General features: G+C 42.2%; 1 protein-coding gene across 2 annotated transcripts in view; it reads right to left on the bottom strand.

Moving 5' to 3' along the window:
- ELP3 (elongator acetyltransferase complex subunit 3) overlaps window positions 1-15,328 on the bottom strand; it is a 99,540-nt gene that overhangs the window by 46,099 nt on the left and 38,113 nt on the right. The gene's annotated exons all lie outside the window — the stretch shown is intronic.

The raw sequence follows: 15,328 nt of genomic DNA, 5'->3' as shown, positions 1-15,328 counted from the left end.
AGAACAGTTGATTGGGGGAGTTGATTCTTACTATGGAGAGCTGTTATTTCTTTGGTTCCAGACATCCCAAGCATATCTGGTAAGCAGGTAACATATTTTTCAAAGTAAAATTACCATTGCTTTCTTTCTAAAGTAAGCAATACAGAAACGGAAAGTTATTAGTTCAGTGTTTCTTAAAGGAGAAATATTTACTTTGCTGAAAACATTTCTATGCTGCTTTTCCAACTCAAGGTTTTCAGCCCATCAGGGGAGATCTACAAATCTTTTATGCTAGCTCACCCTTCTATGCAACATGTTAATGTTGGAAACGTATATAACACTGCATGCATTCCATTCACCTGCAATGATCGGACACCAGATCTGTCATTCTGAGAATCTCCCATTTAAAAATAAACGTAGACACATTAAAACTAGGACAAAGAGGCTTAGAGACAGCTTCTACTCTAGAGCTGTGGGTATGCTAAACTCTGCGGCTTCGTGTTGATGTGTTTGGGGCTGTGTAGGGATGGGTGGAGGAAGGGGAAAGTGAGGAGGGGTATGAGTCTGAAATTGTGTGCATCGAGGAATGCTGCTGTAAATTTCGTTGTGCGTGCAATGACAATAAAATGCTTATGCTTATTACTGCTCTCAAAGAAAAAGCTTGAAAGAAATGTGAAGGATAACAAAAAAACCTACAGAGATACACTGATCTTAATGGGATTCTAATCAGGCAAACTACTGCAAGTGTAGAGGCTACATATGGTAAAGGAGTAAAGGAGTGAGGTTGAATCAATCCTCTCTGTCCCCTGGGGCACTCTGTACTTTGTGCATTTGTCCTGCCTCCTGGATGAAATGCTTACACAGAGCCACCACAGCTGAAACCTAACATATCAAGACGGATCACCAGAATTGCCAACAAGGTGCCTGAGGGTACCACGGTATCCACCATGTGTTTTTTAAAAGTGGGTGGGGCCAGGTATGACACTTGCCCAGCAGTGATTGGCCATTTGATTGGCCATTGGAGATCTGATTGGCTGGGCAGGTAACAATAATATTTAGGTGGCAGCCACAGTATTGGTTTCATTCTCCCTCACTCTTTTTTCCCAGCGGATTTTTCAAATTATCCCCTTCCTTCCTTGCACTTGGGCTTTCTCTGTGTGTGCGTATGCATGGCTCTACCTCCTGCAGCAGACATTTTGTGGCTATGCCCACCACCCTGTCAGAATTCCAAAAGTGCCCCCGTGCTCAAAAAGGGTGCACTGCCCAATGGAAATGTTCATTTGTGAAAACACTGCCAGAGCAAAACTCCTGTAATCTCCTCTGATCACTGACAGAATGGCTATTTACTCTTCATGCCGTGATGCCAAAAGTAGGGAACTTACTCCTCCTGAATATAAAGGCTTTGAACACAAAAGTCATTATCTCTTGCGCTTGAATACTCCTACTGAACCACCTACTGGTGTTTGCCTTTGTTCATGAAAAGGCAGCCCCTACGTATCAGAGCACGACTTTCTGCAGCAAACAAAACAAAGTCATCAAGGCGACCTGCTGCTTGAAACGCTGCAGGTTTGGCAGTTCTCCAAGGGGCTCAATTTTTTTTGAATGGGTAGCTGCTGTTCAATGAATTGCAGACTACAAAATGTCAATACAACCCCATCAGCATAAACGCTGGACAAGCGAGCCAATTTTACGGGGACAATAATTGATTTCACCAGCAAACGCTTTAAAAAAACAAAGTTCCCCACTGTTATTATTGCTAACAGCGTTGATGGGTTCCATTCAATCGCATTCATAAACACGCTGCTAGCATAAATAATCAGGATGCAATTGGTACAAATTAGTCATTTCGGTGCCAGGAAACTGCTGATTTTCCATCAATGTGGAGGGGGACTGTTGGTCAACTATGCAGGTGCCTTTCTCCCAGTCCTAATAAGGTGCCTTGTAAACAGGTGATTATCTTGCTTTAGTAGAATAAATTGAATTGGATGGCTCTACCGCTATCCAGCTTAACAGGTGTCAGAGAGAAGAAAGACTCGACAATAGCGAAGTCAACGGAAAAAAATTAAGCACAGAAAACAGAAATGCATGAGAAGATTATAAATTCCAGAAGAGAAGTTTGCTGCAGTTGGAAGGGCATTCCTACGGCATTTTAAATAGTAAAGGTGCTCTGACACACCCACTTTCTGCTTGAGGCTAGTCCAATATGCAGCTTTGGGACTAGCAGGGTCAGCACATGGCAGTCCTCTCAGAAAGTGAAACATTGGGGATGAAGTAGGTGTTTCTACCTACCGAACTAGGTAGATGTTTCTTGCACCAAATTCCTTCTTCAAAACAAAAACCTGGCTGTTGACCAGATGAAAATTGATTTGTGACCTAGAAGCATTTATAACTCGGCATGGTAGAACCAGTGGGTAAGCCAGTGGAGATAACCATGGATCTACACCACACCTTCATGATCTGGTGACCACACACCTGAGGGACATACTTTCCTATTATAAAACTGTGCACCAATTTAGCCTTTCTAATTGATTTAGAAGAGTTACATGCCCATACATTAAGGGTTATATGTATAACAGTGTTATCATCGTTGCATCATTTCTTCTTATTTATTTTCTTGACAATGACTGTTCTATATGAACTGGCATACTTTCAGTTGTATTTGATAATCACTGTTTCAAGCATCTTCCACTAGCAGCTTGATAATATAGTTTCAAGATTAGGTACTCCCAAACCATCATTTAATTTGTCATATATATTGCTGTAACATATCCTAGGCTAGGGTGAGTGATCCCTCCTCCATGACCTCCTCGTCCATCTCTTTCCCAACTCTCTGATACAGCTCTGCTTGGTCCTCACTGGTCTCAGAAAGGGATGGAGAGGAGTCAGGGTCTTGTCCTCCAGCCAGCCAGCTCCCTGTGATGATGGGAACTAACTAGATGTCCTCCTCCTCCTCAACCTGAGATGGAGGCTTCTTTTAAAGAGTTAGCTCCACCCTTCTCCACCTCCTCCTTCTCTCTGATGTCCCTTTTGCCTTACATCCCTGTGCACTGTTCACCCTTGGGCCTCTAGGGGCTGTGGCTGAGCCCTCCCTGGTACCCTGCCACTCCCTGGCTCCTTTTTCCTCATATTTCTCTGTCTCCCTGCTACAGTGTTTCCCCATGTGTTCCCTTTCCTGCCTTACCCCCACTAGCTTCTGCAGTGTCCTGCACCACTGCCTCCCCTGTGCGAACTCTTCTTGGCTGGTAGAATCATTTTTCATTTCATAACCTTTATTGGCATAAGAAGCAACAGAACAATAATACTGGTAGGAAGGGATGGTTAAGAGCATATTGAAATAACAATACACAGAAACTTTGCTACGGCCTCCAAAGTCGCATTGTTCTCGTTATTAGGGAGAAATACAGTTTTTTGTGCATCGCTTGCCTCAACTTGGTCTACCAACAAGGGGGCTAGGTACTTGGCTCTGATAGACACATACAAGGGACACTGTAATAAGACACGGCAAACAGTCTCTTCACAGGTGAGATCACAAATACATTTCCTCTCATGGTGCGGGACCCCCAATCTTCTTCCTTGTCGAAGAGCAGAAGGTAAAACATTGCAACGAGCTAGTGATATAGCCTGTCTCCATCATTTAGGTTACATTTCTTTGTCAAAAAAGCTGATTTAATCCCTTCCTTCTTAATTACATCAGTAAGATTAACAACTTTTTGAATGTGGTAATCTGGTTAAGGTATGAGATGGTTATGAAGAAACCTGCTATGAAGCCAGTCTGATTAGTAATGCCCTTCAACTGATTTGCTAAAATCATTGTCAAAAACCTATCGTCTAGGTTTAATAGACTGACAGCACGATAAGAGCTTATAAGAATAAGAACTTTCAAGGGCTTAGATATCACTATAATTTTATTCTCAGACTGTTTTAGATAAACTTCCTAATTCAAATATGTCACTAACAGCTTGTGATAGGGATGCCTGCATTATTTGAAGAAATGTTTTATACAGTTCTGGAGTAAATTCGTTAGGTTCAGGTGCATGGCTCAATTTAAGATTTTGAACTGCCCTAACTATAAGAACATAAGAACTAGCCTGCTGGATCAGACCAGAGTCCATCTAGTCCAGCATTCTGCTACTCACAGTGGCCCACCAGGTGCCTTTGGGAGCTCACATGCAGGATGTGAAAGCAATGGTTTTTGCCAAGAAAAGGAGGTAATAAATATGTGCCTAAGTGCCGTCAAGTTGCAACTAATTTACGGTGACCTCAGAAAGTGCTTTTCAAGGCAAATGATAAGCCTGTCATCGCTGTCCTCTGCAGAGCCTTCTGTGGTGGTCTTCCTTCAAAGTACTGACCCTGCTTACCTTCCAAGATCAAACGGAACCATGCTGCTTCCCCTCCCATGGGATAAATACAGGTTAATGTACTAAAAAAATAGCTTCTGGGTTCTGTCCATGGGCCATGTAGAAGCAAGATCAAGGGTGAGAACCCTGAACAGGCTGTGTAGAGGAGGTTGTGGCCCATATCTGTTTTGAGGTCATAGGAGTGGGGCAGTTAAGAACATAAGGACTAGCCTGCTGGATCAGACCAGAGTCCATCTAGTCCAGCACTCTGCTACTCGCAGTGGCCCACCAGGTGCCTTTGGGAGCTCACATGCAGGATGTGAAAGCAATGGCCTTCTGCTGCTGCTGCTCCTGAGCACCTGGTCTGCTAAGGCATTTCCAATCTCAGATCAAGGAGGATCAAGATTGGTAGCCATAGATCGACTTCTCCTCCATAAATCTGTCCAAGCCCTTTTTAAAGCTATCCAGGTTAGTGGCCATAACCACCTCCTGTGGCAGCATATTCCAAACACCAATCACAAGTCGTGTGAAGAAGTGTTTCCTTTTATTAGTCCTTATTCTTCCCCCCAGCATTTTCAATGAATGCCCCCTGGTTCTAGTATTGTGAGAAAGAGAGAAAAATTTCTCTCTGTCAACATTTTCTACCCCATGCATAATTTTATAGACTTTAATCATATCCCCCCTCAGACGTCTCCTCTCCAAACTAAAGAGTCCCAAACGCTGCAGCCTCTCCTCATAAGGAAAGTGCTCCAATCCTTCAATCATCCTCGTTGCCCTTCTCTGCACTTTTTCTATCTCTTCGATATCCTTTTTGAGATGTGGCGACCAGAACTGAACACAGTACTCCAAGGGCAGTCGCACCACGGCTTTATTTAAGGGCATGACAATCCTTGCAGTTTTATTATCAACTCCTTTCCTATTATCAACTCCCAGCATAGCGTTTGCCTTTTTCACAGCTGCCATGCATTGAGTTGACATTCCCATGGAACTATCAACTAAGACGGCCAAATCCCTTTCCTGGTCTGTGACTGATAGCACTGACCCCTGTAGCATGTATGTGAAGTTTGGATTTTTTGCCCCCGTGTGCATCACTTTACATTTTGCTACATTGAACTGCATTTGCCATTTCTTAGCCCACTCACTTAATTTATCAAGGTCCGCTTGGAGCTGTTCGCAATCCTTTGTGGTTCTCACCACCCTACATAATTTGGTATCATCTGCAAACTTGGCCACCACACTACCCACCCCTACTTCCAGGTCATTTATGAATAAGTTAAAGAGCACTGGTCCCAATACGGATCCTTGGGGGACACCACTCCCAACATCTCTCCATTGTGAGAACTTCCCATTTATACCCACCCTTTGTTTCCTGTTCCTCAACCAGTTTTTAATCCATAGGAGGACTTCCCCTCTTATTCCTTCATTGCTGAGTTTTCTCAACAGTCTCTGGTGTGGAACTTTGTCAAAAGCCTTTTGGAAATCCAAGTAGACAATGTCCACTGGTTCCCCCTTATCCACATGTCTGTTTACACCCTCAAAGAACTCTTGCCTCTACAAAAGCCATGCTGACTCTTCCTCAGCAGGTCTTGCTTTTCTACATGTTTAATAATTTTATCTTTAATGATAGATTCTACTAATTTACCAGGAACAGATGTCAAACTGACTGGCCTGTAATTTCCTGGGTCCCCCCTGGACCCTTTCTTAAAGATTGGTGTGACATTGGCCATCTTCCAGTCTTCAGGGATGGAGGCAGATTTCAGGGATAAGTTGCATATTAATGTGAGAACATCAGCAATTTCATGCTTGAGCTCTTTAAGAACTCTTGGATGAATGCAATCTGGGCCAGGGGATTTGGTAGCTTTTAGTTTATCAATGGCTGCCAGAACTTCTTCCTTGTCTACCACTATCTTCGCTAGTTCCTTGGATTCACCTCCTAAGAAGCTTGGTTCAGGTGCAGGAATTTTCCTCACCTCCTCTTGGGTGAAGACAGATGCAAAGAATTCATTCAGCTTCTCTGCAATCTCCCTGTCATCTTTTAGCACAACTATTTAGACCCAACTATTTTTGGGTCTGCTTCAAAAATTCCAACTAGTGCAAAATGCGGCAGCACAGGTCTTTACATATACAACCGGTGCTTCACCAGCTGCACTGGCTCCAGGTAGAATACAGTGGAACCTCGGTTTTCGTTGGTAATCTGTCCAAAAAGAATCGATGAAAACCGAAACCGATGAAAACCGAGGCAAACTTTTCCATAGGAATCAATGTAAATCCAATTAATCCGTTCTAGGCACTCCAAAAAACATACCATAAACACATTTTTGGTGAATAAACATAGTGTTTAATGCTGAAAACAGTAACAAACAATAACACTAGGACCAGCTTCAGAGCCAGTGGACCAATGTCACACCAGAAAGCTGTCCAAAGAGGTCTGTTTCTGTCGCCTCTTTAAGATTTGTCTGAAAAGGGGCAAGACATTGTCATTAAACAAGATGCAGACATGGCCTGCAACAGCTTTGTCCGGGTGATTTTTCTCCACAAACCCGGGTGATTTTTCTTACTGCAAATCGATGAAAACCGAGGCAAATCGATGACAACCGAGACAAATTTTTCACTGAAAAAATCGATGAAAACCAAAACCGATGAAAACCGAAGGCAATGAAAACCAAGGTTCCACTGTACCAAATAGTACTTGAGGGATTGCCTCTTCCAGTATGTCCACATACAGGAAACAACAACTTACTGTAGACTTTGGCTGAAAGATGTTCAGCCACCTTTAACCAGGGCAAGGGCTTTCATCTGGGGGAACGCTCCGTCTAATATGACCCAGGCCCTGCAGGACTTGACGCAGTTCCACAGGGTCTGTAAGAGGGAGCTGTTCCACCAGGCATATGGTTGAGGCATATGGTAATACCATCTAAGTGGCCTCCCTCCTCTCTGTCCCTTCAGTGAGTTTTCATCATAGTTAGGTATGGGATGGTTATTAAGAAATTATTTAATCACCATCTGGGATTTATTTATTTAGACATGTTTTTATGCTTAAATTGTATGTGATCTTACAGTTGCTGTAATTTTGATATGTTGTAAGTTGCTCTGAACCAGTGAGGGGAAGGGTGGCGTAGATGTGTAGTAATAAAGTAAATAAATAAAAATACTCCTTGCTAAATTATTCTTCATCCATTTCCTTTTTATCCTCATCAGTTAATTTAGGAATCTTGAATTTACTCAAGAAATTTTTAACTTTGTATTTGGAGATCTTGTTTGACATGCCAAACAGTGTCCAATAAAAGTCTTAATAATCCAACTATTCTTTACTTGGTGCCATACAAGTAATAAATTGGAACCTAGATTTTCTACTGTAGCATCCATTGTAGATGATATGATGAGTTGAGGCCAGAATTATTCCTCTTGGAAGATGGAAAATGTTGGGACTCTGTCAAGGATTTAAGCTCCCCTAAATCGTTGTTTGGTTCAAATTTAACAAGCTCAGGCCTACAAATAAAATAGAGGAGACAACTGGTTTGTTTTAACAAAAATACCAGCACTTTCTAACATCCAGGTAAACAGCCAGGTGGCTTGGTGAGAAATTCCTAACCTAATAGTACCAGACCATTAATTAGACATATTGCTGTATTAACCAGAAGGAGGGGATTTATAGCCCTGAGGTAAATCTTGCTTATCTCCATCCAGTCCATTTCTGACACCTGGTTAAGTGGTCATTTACTAAAATCTCAGATCACTTTTCCTTGATCTGGTTGGTTAATTGATATTTGCCATTTCAAATTTCTCTCTATAAAATGGCTACCCAAGCCTACACAAATTGCATTTCTTCTGACCTTATTACAGGTCTGACCTTACCATTTTGAATCTTGATTTCTTACTAGAAACTTTGATTGCTGGAGTACCTATGAGCTCTGAAGTGAGTGGGCTGACTTGAGGGATAGACTCATGGGTATGAGTACTATTTTGGACCAGTGTGAATTTAGGTCCTTCCTGAGGAATAATTTTATTTATTTTCTGATTCACTTATTATTGCTCCTATTATCTGTATTCAGCACAACTTTAATAAATCTTGATAATTCATTGAATAAACGGTTTGTGACTCCCAGCTGGCTTCAATCTAAATCCAGCATTTAACTGCGTGGCTGTGTTACCAGATAATTTGTTCTTTGGAAAATTCGCTCTGTAGAGTCCTACTTCACAGGGCTGAGTTTTCTGTTTGGTAACCCTCTGGCTTCTATGCATGTGGGGCAGTAAAAGGGCTGGCGGCAGACTACCAACTCGAGTCTTGAGGATTCAAACCCAAGAATTCTTTGAAGTGCATTTGAGACACTCTCTCATTACAGACAGAGATCCCTGGCTAGGGTTCTCCACACAGAGAATACAGATATCTGATAATTAACAATCAAGCAGTCCTGCATGATAATATCAACGTTTTGGGGGATCTAAGGTTACAATATTTGAGTATTTCCAAGTTTAGGGTTATCGGTGTCATCAGAAACAGAATAGTGTTGCGCTGAGACCAAAATCTGAATTGGAACAATTATTAGCTGACAAAAATATTTTTCCTCAAATATGTATACTATTTTGTTGAATATGCTGGTGAAGTCTGATCAAAACTTCCCCTTAAGGTGGCAAAAACATTTAGGCAATGAGTCAGATGACTTAAAATGGAAATTTATAGTACTACCTTTACAATTTGTCTCTCCCTTAGGGAAAATCTGAGAAAATGATTCACTGGTGGCATTTGACTGCTTTAAGGTTGGTTAAGATCTATAAGACTAAAAACATCAAGTGCTGTTTCTGTAGAGGTAATTAAGTGAACTTCTTTCGCATGTGGTGGGCATATATGTGTGCTTCCAGCTATAGGAAACAAGTTGTGAAAATTATATCAGCTGGGTTGAGAAAATGGATTCCACCCAAATGCTGCTAAATTATTGGTCTGATATCTCTAATGACCTGTTAATGATTGCCTTACACATGATTACTGCTGCCAGGTTGGTCTTTCCAAGGCAACAGAAATAAAAATACTCATAAATTACTAGACTGGTTGTAGAAAATAAAAGGAGATCTATACATTTGTGAAATTAACAGGAGACCAGAAAAGCAGAGACACACTTGGATTAAACCTGCCATGGTCAGGGGTTATATAGAGAATAGAACTAGAAATAGAATCAATGCCATAAGTGCCCTGTGCTGATAAAGAGTATTTGTTCTATGGTTGAAAAGGTGAACAGGATGGTTTTATGTATCTTTGCATTTTATATCTCCTTTCCTTGTTCATTTGTTTTAATTAAAAAGAAAATAAAGAAAATAAAGAAAATAAATATGCCCACCTCTTCAAAGACCTGATTGTGGCAACTCATGAAGTTAAAAATACAATATAATAATAATAATAATATTTTTAAAGGCCAGGAAGATAAAGAACAGCAGTTTAAAAAGGAAACCCTAAAACTGTCCTCTGGCTAGAAGCTGATAATAAAAACAGCTTTAAAAAAGATGGAGCCTTTGTTTTAAAAGCCTGGGCAAAAAGAAATGCCGTCTTTATGTACTGAAGCTGTGAAAATGATAAATTAAAGCATTTACGCCCCACCATTCCTTTTAGTTTAAGGAAGCTTGTAACAATAGTTAAAAACATTTCTAGTTAAAACCAAAATAAAATTACCCCCACATCTCTCTCTCCCCTTCCCCCAGGCCTAGTGGTACTAGCCAATCAGGAACAGTGAAAGGACTCATGCTAATACTCTGTGGAATAGTCTGACTTGGCTAAACCGTATCACTGATGGCAAACAAAAGCGCGTGCAAAGCAAAGCAGTGTAAAGGAACCGGTAAAACATTTCTGCAACAGAAAATAGCCAGGTTAGATTCAGGATTCAGCCCTAATCAACGGAGGATCTGTCTAGAAAAAGATGCTAATATGGCAGATTATACAGGTTATCCACAACAGGCAGAAAATGAATTTTGCGCTCCTGATCCAGGAGCTTGGAATTGTCAATGATTTGAAACTGTACAACAGCCTTCCTTATCTACTCTCGCATACCTGGCAGGATAATGAACAACAGGGCCCAAGAGTAACACTTCAAAGCCACAGCTGCTTCTGCTGATTTGACTCCAAATCTGCAGGGTGCAAAACAGTCGCAGGGTTGTTTATACATACAAACAGAATAAATTCTGTCACTAGTCTTTGGGGACTTTGGCATTCAAGGTTGCTGGAGATTAAGACTCTTCTTTTTTTTCTCTCTCCTAATGCTATGCCCTCCCCCCCCCCCCGTCCCATTTGAAGAGATACACCAAGCAGTTCATTCTCTTTCGCGGCGATCTTGACTACGCGATAAAATAACCTGGAGATTAGTGGGAAAAAAATCTTCCAAATGATGGTAAATGAAGCGTGAACGAAAGCAGTAATAACCTTTCCGAGGCTTACTCAGAAATTCAACCAGCAGAGGTCCAGTTTCCTAGCGTCTGCCCATACAGAATGATAAGAGTTGGAAGGGCCATATAAGCCATCTTGTTCAACCCCTTGCTCAATGCACGATCAGCCCCTAGAGCACCCCGGACAAGTATTTGTCCAGCCGACAGTTGAAGACTGCCAGTGAGGGGTTGCTCACCACCTCTTGTGGCAGCTGATCCCACTGCCGAGCTACTCTCACTGTAAATTTTTTTCCTAACATCCAGATGGTACCTTTCTGCCTGTTATTTAAACTCATTATTGCGAGTCCGATCCTCTGTTGCCAACAGGAACAGCTCCCTACCTTCCTCTAAGTGACAGCCCTTCAAATTAAAGATAACAGTTATGTTTCCCCTCAACCTCCTCTTCTTCAGACTGAACACCTCTAACTCCCTCAGCCTTTCCTCATGGGGCTAAGTCTCCAGGCCTCTGATCATCCTTGTCACTCCCCTCTGCACTTACATCATTCTGTCCACATCCTTTTTAAGGTGAAATCACCAGAACTACACACAGTAATTCAGGAGCAGCCTGAACAATGTGCTGTACAGCAGGACCATGACATCTTGTGATTTGGATGTTGTGCCTCTGTTGATATATCCGAGATCACAATAGCCCTTTTTGCTGCTGCATCACAGTGACAGCTCTTGTCCAGTCATAATCCAAGATCATTTTCTAGCTCTGAAGCAGAAGACATTCTGAATATGAAGAGGAGAACATCTCAAATCTAGTCTTCAAACACTTGTCAGAAATGCCTAGGCTGATCCTGCCTGGCACCTACATGCTTCTTCCCCCAACACCTCTTCTCCAAAGGAAAGAACCACTTTTGACTTTCCTTTACCTCACTGGAACAGGAGGTGCTTCAGAACATCTCAGGAGACATTACCTTTGGGTCTTCAGGAACCACCCATTCAGAAATAGCTGCCCCCATTCCAGAAAGATGTGTAGCCTCTACCACTGTGGGGATAAAATTCCCTGTTCACAAATGCTTTAGGGGTCCAACCATAAGCTGGACACCATAGAGAGAGGGGAGCTGGTTCCCTCAAGTTCAAATGTACTTCACAAAAAATGCGGAGTACGAGCCCTTTCTCCCTCCACTCCACAGTCCCGATCAGTATCAGAGCCCTGCAGAATTTGAAAACAGAGACAATTATATCCCTAAAACGGTGGAGGTGTCCCCATGGTGGATTGGGAGATGTTGCCATATTTGATTTGGCTCTCACTAAGTGACCTTGACCAGTCACAACTTCACAAGTTTGTTGTGAACATTAAATGGGAAAGGGAGATCCATATATGCAACACTCCCTGTAAGTTGCGTGTGGCCCCTGCTTCCTCTTTCCAGTATCACATGGCAAAAAATTCCAACAAATCAGTAAGGAAGAAGAGAGGCCCAAGAGCACTAAGTTCTAGGCTTGCATGTATGTAAAGTACTGTTAAGTTGAAGCAAATGGCAACACCAGCATGGGGTTTTCAAGTCATTTGAGAAACAGGGGTGGTTTGCCATTGTCTTCCTCTGCAAAAACCTTCCTTGGCATTCTCCCTTCCAAGTACCAACCTCGCTTAGCTTCCAACATCTGATGAGATCTGGCTATATCCCCTTCCTGTTCTAAGCTTAGGTTAACCATTATCTGGGAGTGTGACAGGCTGTCTGCACTTGGGTTGAAGGAAGGCATGATTTAATCAATACAGCTGACATCCCTACTGCAGCCATTTAAGAAGTTTGAAATGTCAGAGATGTTATAGCGACCATCAATCCATAAACTTAATGGAGGTGAGGATGGAAAGGTTTATCAGTCAGCCTTCCAAACTGCCCTGTGCATTTATCAATTTGTGATTCATAGGCAGTCTTTCACCTCAGTTACACATACAATGAAAACTTCGCATGGCATCAAGCCAGCTTTTAGAAGGAGACTGCACTACACCAATGGTGGCGAACCTATGGCATGCGTGCCAGAGGGGGCACTCAGAGCTGTCGCCCCAATTTGGGCACTTGGCAGTGATGTAGCACCAAGGGGGCGGGGGTGCATGCAACGCACCGGGCACGCGCCACTGCGGGGGTGTGGCAAGGGTTTTCCAGGGCAGGGGCAGGCAGGGGCGCAGGGCACTCCCTCACTCTGCCCCAGCACTCGGTCTCTAAAAGGTTCACCATCACTGCACTTTCAATCCACATATGCAAAAGTGTTCTAATGCTTGGTATCAGATAGCAAGGGGTTAAACAATTGAAGTTTCTGCAGCTTATCACTGTAAAGTTTACTGGAAAGCTGTGTCACACACACAAATGCTGCTTGACATTGTGTGGCACAAGAAAACTCAGAGAGCATGACAAAATGTATTAAAATATTGACACATTGCCTTTCCTCTAGGTGCAAGGGAGCTAGAATACGCAGGACAGTCAGCAAATGAACCTCTTCCACAGAAGAGAACAAGACAGCCCTCACCCTTTTAAAAAAATCATCATTTGCTGAGGCCTGATGATGAGTCTTAGTCATAGTTTTGTAAATTTGAAAGGAGCAGCCTGAGCTGTAGCACAGCCAATGCCACACGTTCACAGCGCCCTGTATTCTCAGCCCCGCCAGCATCTGTAACTCTAAACAAAACGTGAGCTCCGATAGTTACAATATTGTAAAAATATTCAGTGGATTATTGCCAAGGTTCTTGTTTATTATTCAGTATTTGTTTAAAGCAGCCATTAAGTTGTCCATAGTTCATCTGACTGCAATTTAATTTGCTTGCAATTTAAAGTGTTTAGAGAGCTCGGAACAAAGCACTGAGAAGGATGCCTGGAGTGACCTCCTCAGGTCCCGTCTTTGCTAATGTGCTGCAGGGAAAGTCCACATGAGCTTTTGGCCCAGACATAACGATACTGCTCCGTGAAGAATAGCAGCCGTTCATGTGAAGGGAGTGTTTAGAACAGGGGTGTCTAACTCTGGTGCCCCAGATGTTCATGGACTACGATTCCCATCAGTCCCTGCCAGCATGGCCAACTGGCATGTACACTCCAACACAACAACAATATAGCCAGATCTCATCAAATGATGGAAGCTAAGTACAGTGGAACCTCAGTTTTCATCTATTTTTTCAGTGAAAAATTTGTCTCTGTTTTCATCGATTTGCCTCGGTTTTCATCAATTTGCAGTAAGGTGCAGGGGGTTGTGGAGAAAAATCACCCGGACAAAGCTGTTGCTGGCTGTGTCTGCAACTTGTTTAATGACCATGTCTTGCCCCATTTCAGACAAATCTTCAAGAGGCGTCAGAAACAGACCTCTTTGGACTGCTTTCTGGTGTGACATTGGTCCACTGGCTCTGAAGCTGGTCCTAGTGTTATTGTTTGTTACTGTTTTCAGCATTAAACACTATGTTTATTCACCCAAAAATGTGTTTTTGGTATGGGTTTTTTTTGAGTGCCTAGAATGGATTAATTGGATTTACATTGATTCCTATGGAAAAGTTTGCCTCAGTTTTCATCGGTTTCGGTTTTCATCAATTCTTTTTGGACAGATTACCAACGAAAACCGAGGTTCCACTGTAAATCGACGTTCAAAACATTAATTCGATGAGAAATGGGGTCTTTACTTTTTGTCTGAGTCTGAATCGATCATGTAAAAACAAGATAACTTGAGGATTGAAAATTGATAATGACTAAGATATAATAACTGGACTAGTAAAAGAGCTTTGGAGCTAACGGACAGATGACAAAGATTTTAAGGCTTTATAATGGTTGGCTCTAGTAACCTGAAAATGCTATATTGGGATCCATTATATAATGTGTATTTAATACAACTGTGAGTTGTTATCTTTTATGCTTTTATCTTAACTATCTTCTAGTTTTTCTAGTATTTCTTTGTCTTAAATCTGTTTAATATATTTGGAAAATTATATATATATGGGCGAGAGTGACAAAGATTGCAAAAATACATGGATATACTAACAGTGGTGTTTATCACACATACTGCAGCTACGCACAATTCAAGTTGCCTTTACGGGCCTTCAAGGCAATTCATGTTGACAGGGCAAAACCAGGGAGCTAAAACCATCCCGGCTGCCAGTGCCCAGAATACAGCAGGGGAGTTTATAAAACGATCAGATTAATAGCTGGCATAAATCAAGTACTCAGTAGGATTAATGAGGTTTCTAACAGAGCCATCACCTCAGCACTGCATTAGGCAATATAAGACAACTTGTGTGTTGTCAGCACATAAGAAAAATGAGGTGACCTGCAGGGAGGGGAAACAGAATGGCAAGGCAGGAGTCATGAATCATACATATCGCCAAATCAGAATTACAATAAGTGCTAAAACCGGGAAATACACACTTGGGATTCCCCGTTTTGGCTGTTCTCTGGGTTACTCAGAATAAACTGTCCTTTTGTTTATGCTTGATCTAATATAAGAGGGGAAGGGCCGTAGCTCAGTGAACGGCCATGGCTCTGTGGAAGACCATGTCCTTAGGTTCAATGCCAGAAGGTCCCAGGTTCAATCCCTGGCATCTCCAGTTAAAAGGATCAGGTAGTAGCAGATGTGAAAGACCTCTGCTTGAGACTCTGGACAGCTATTGCTAGTCTCAGTAGACA

This window comes from Sphaerodactylus townsendi, linkage group LG01 (genome assembly GCF_021028975.2).
Source record: "Sphaerodactylus townsendi isolate TG3544 linkage group LG01, MPM_Stown_v2.3, whole genome shotgun sequence".
Taxonomy (NCBI): Eukaryota; Metazoa; Chordata; class Lepidosauria; order Squamata; family Sphaerodactylidae; genus Sphaerodactylus; species Sphaerodactylus townsendi.
This window is presented reverse-complemented; position numbering and strand designations above follow the sequence as displayed.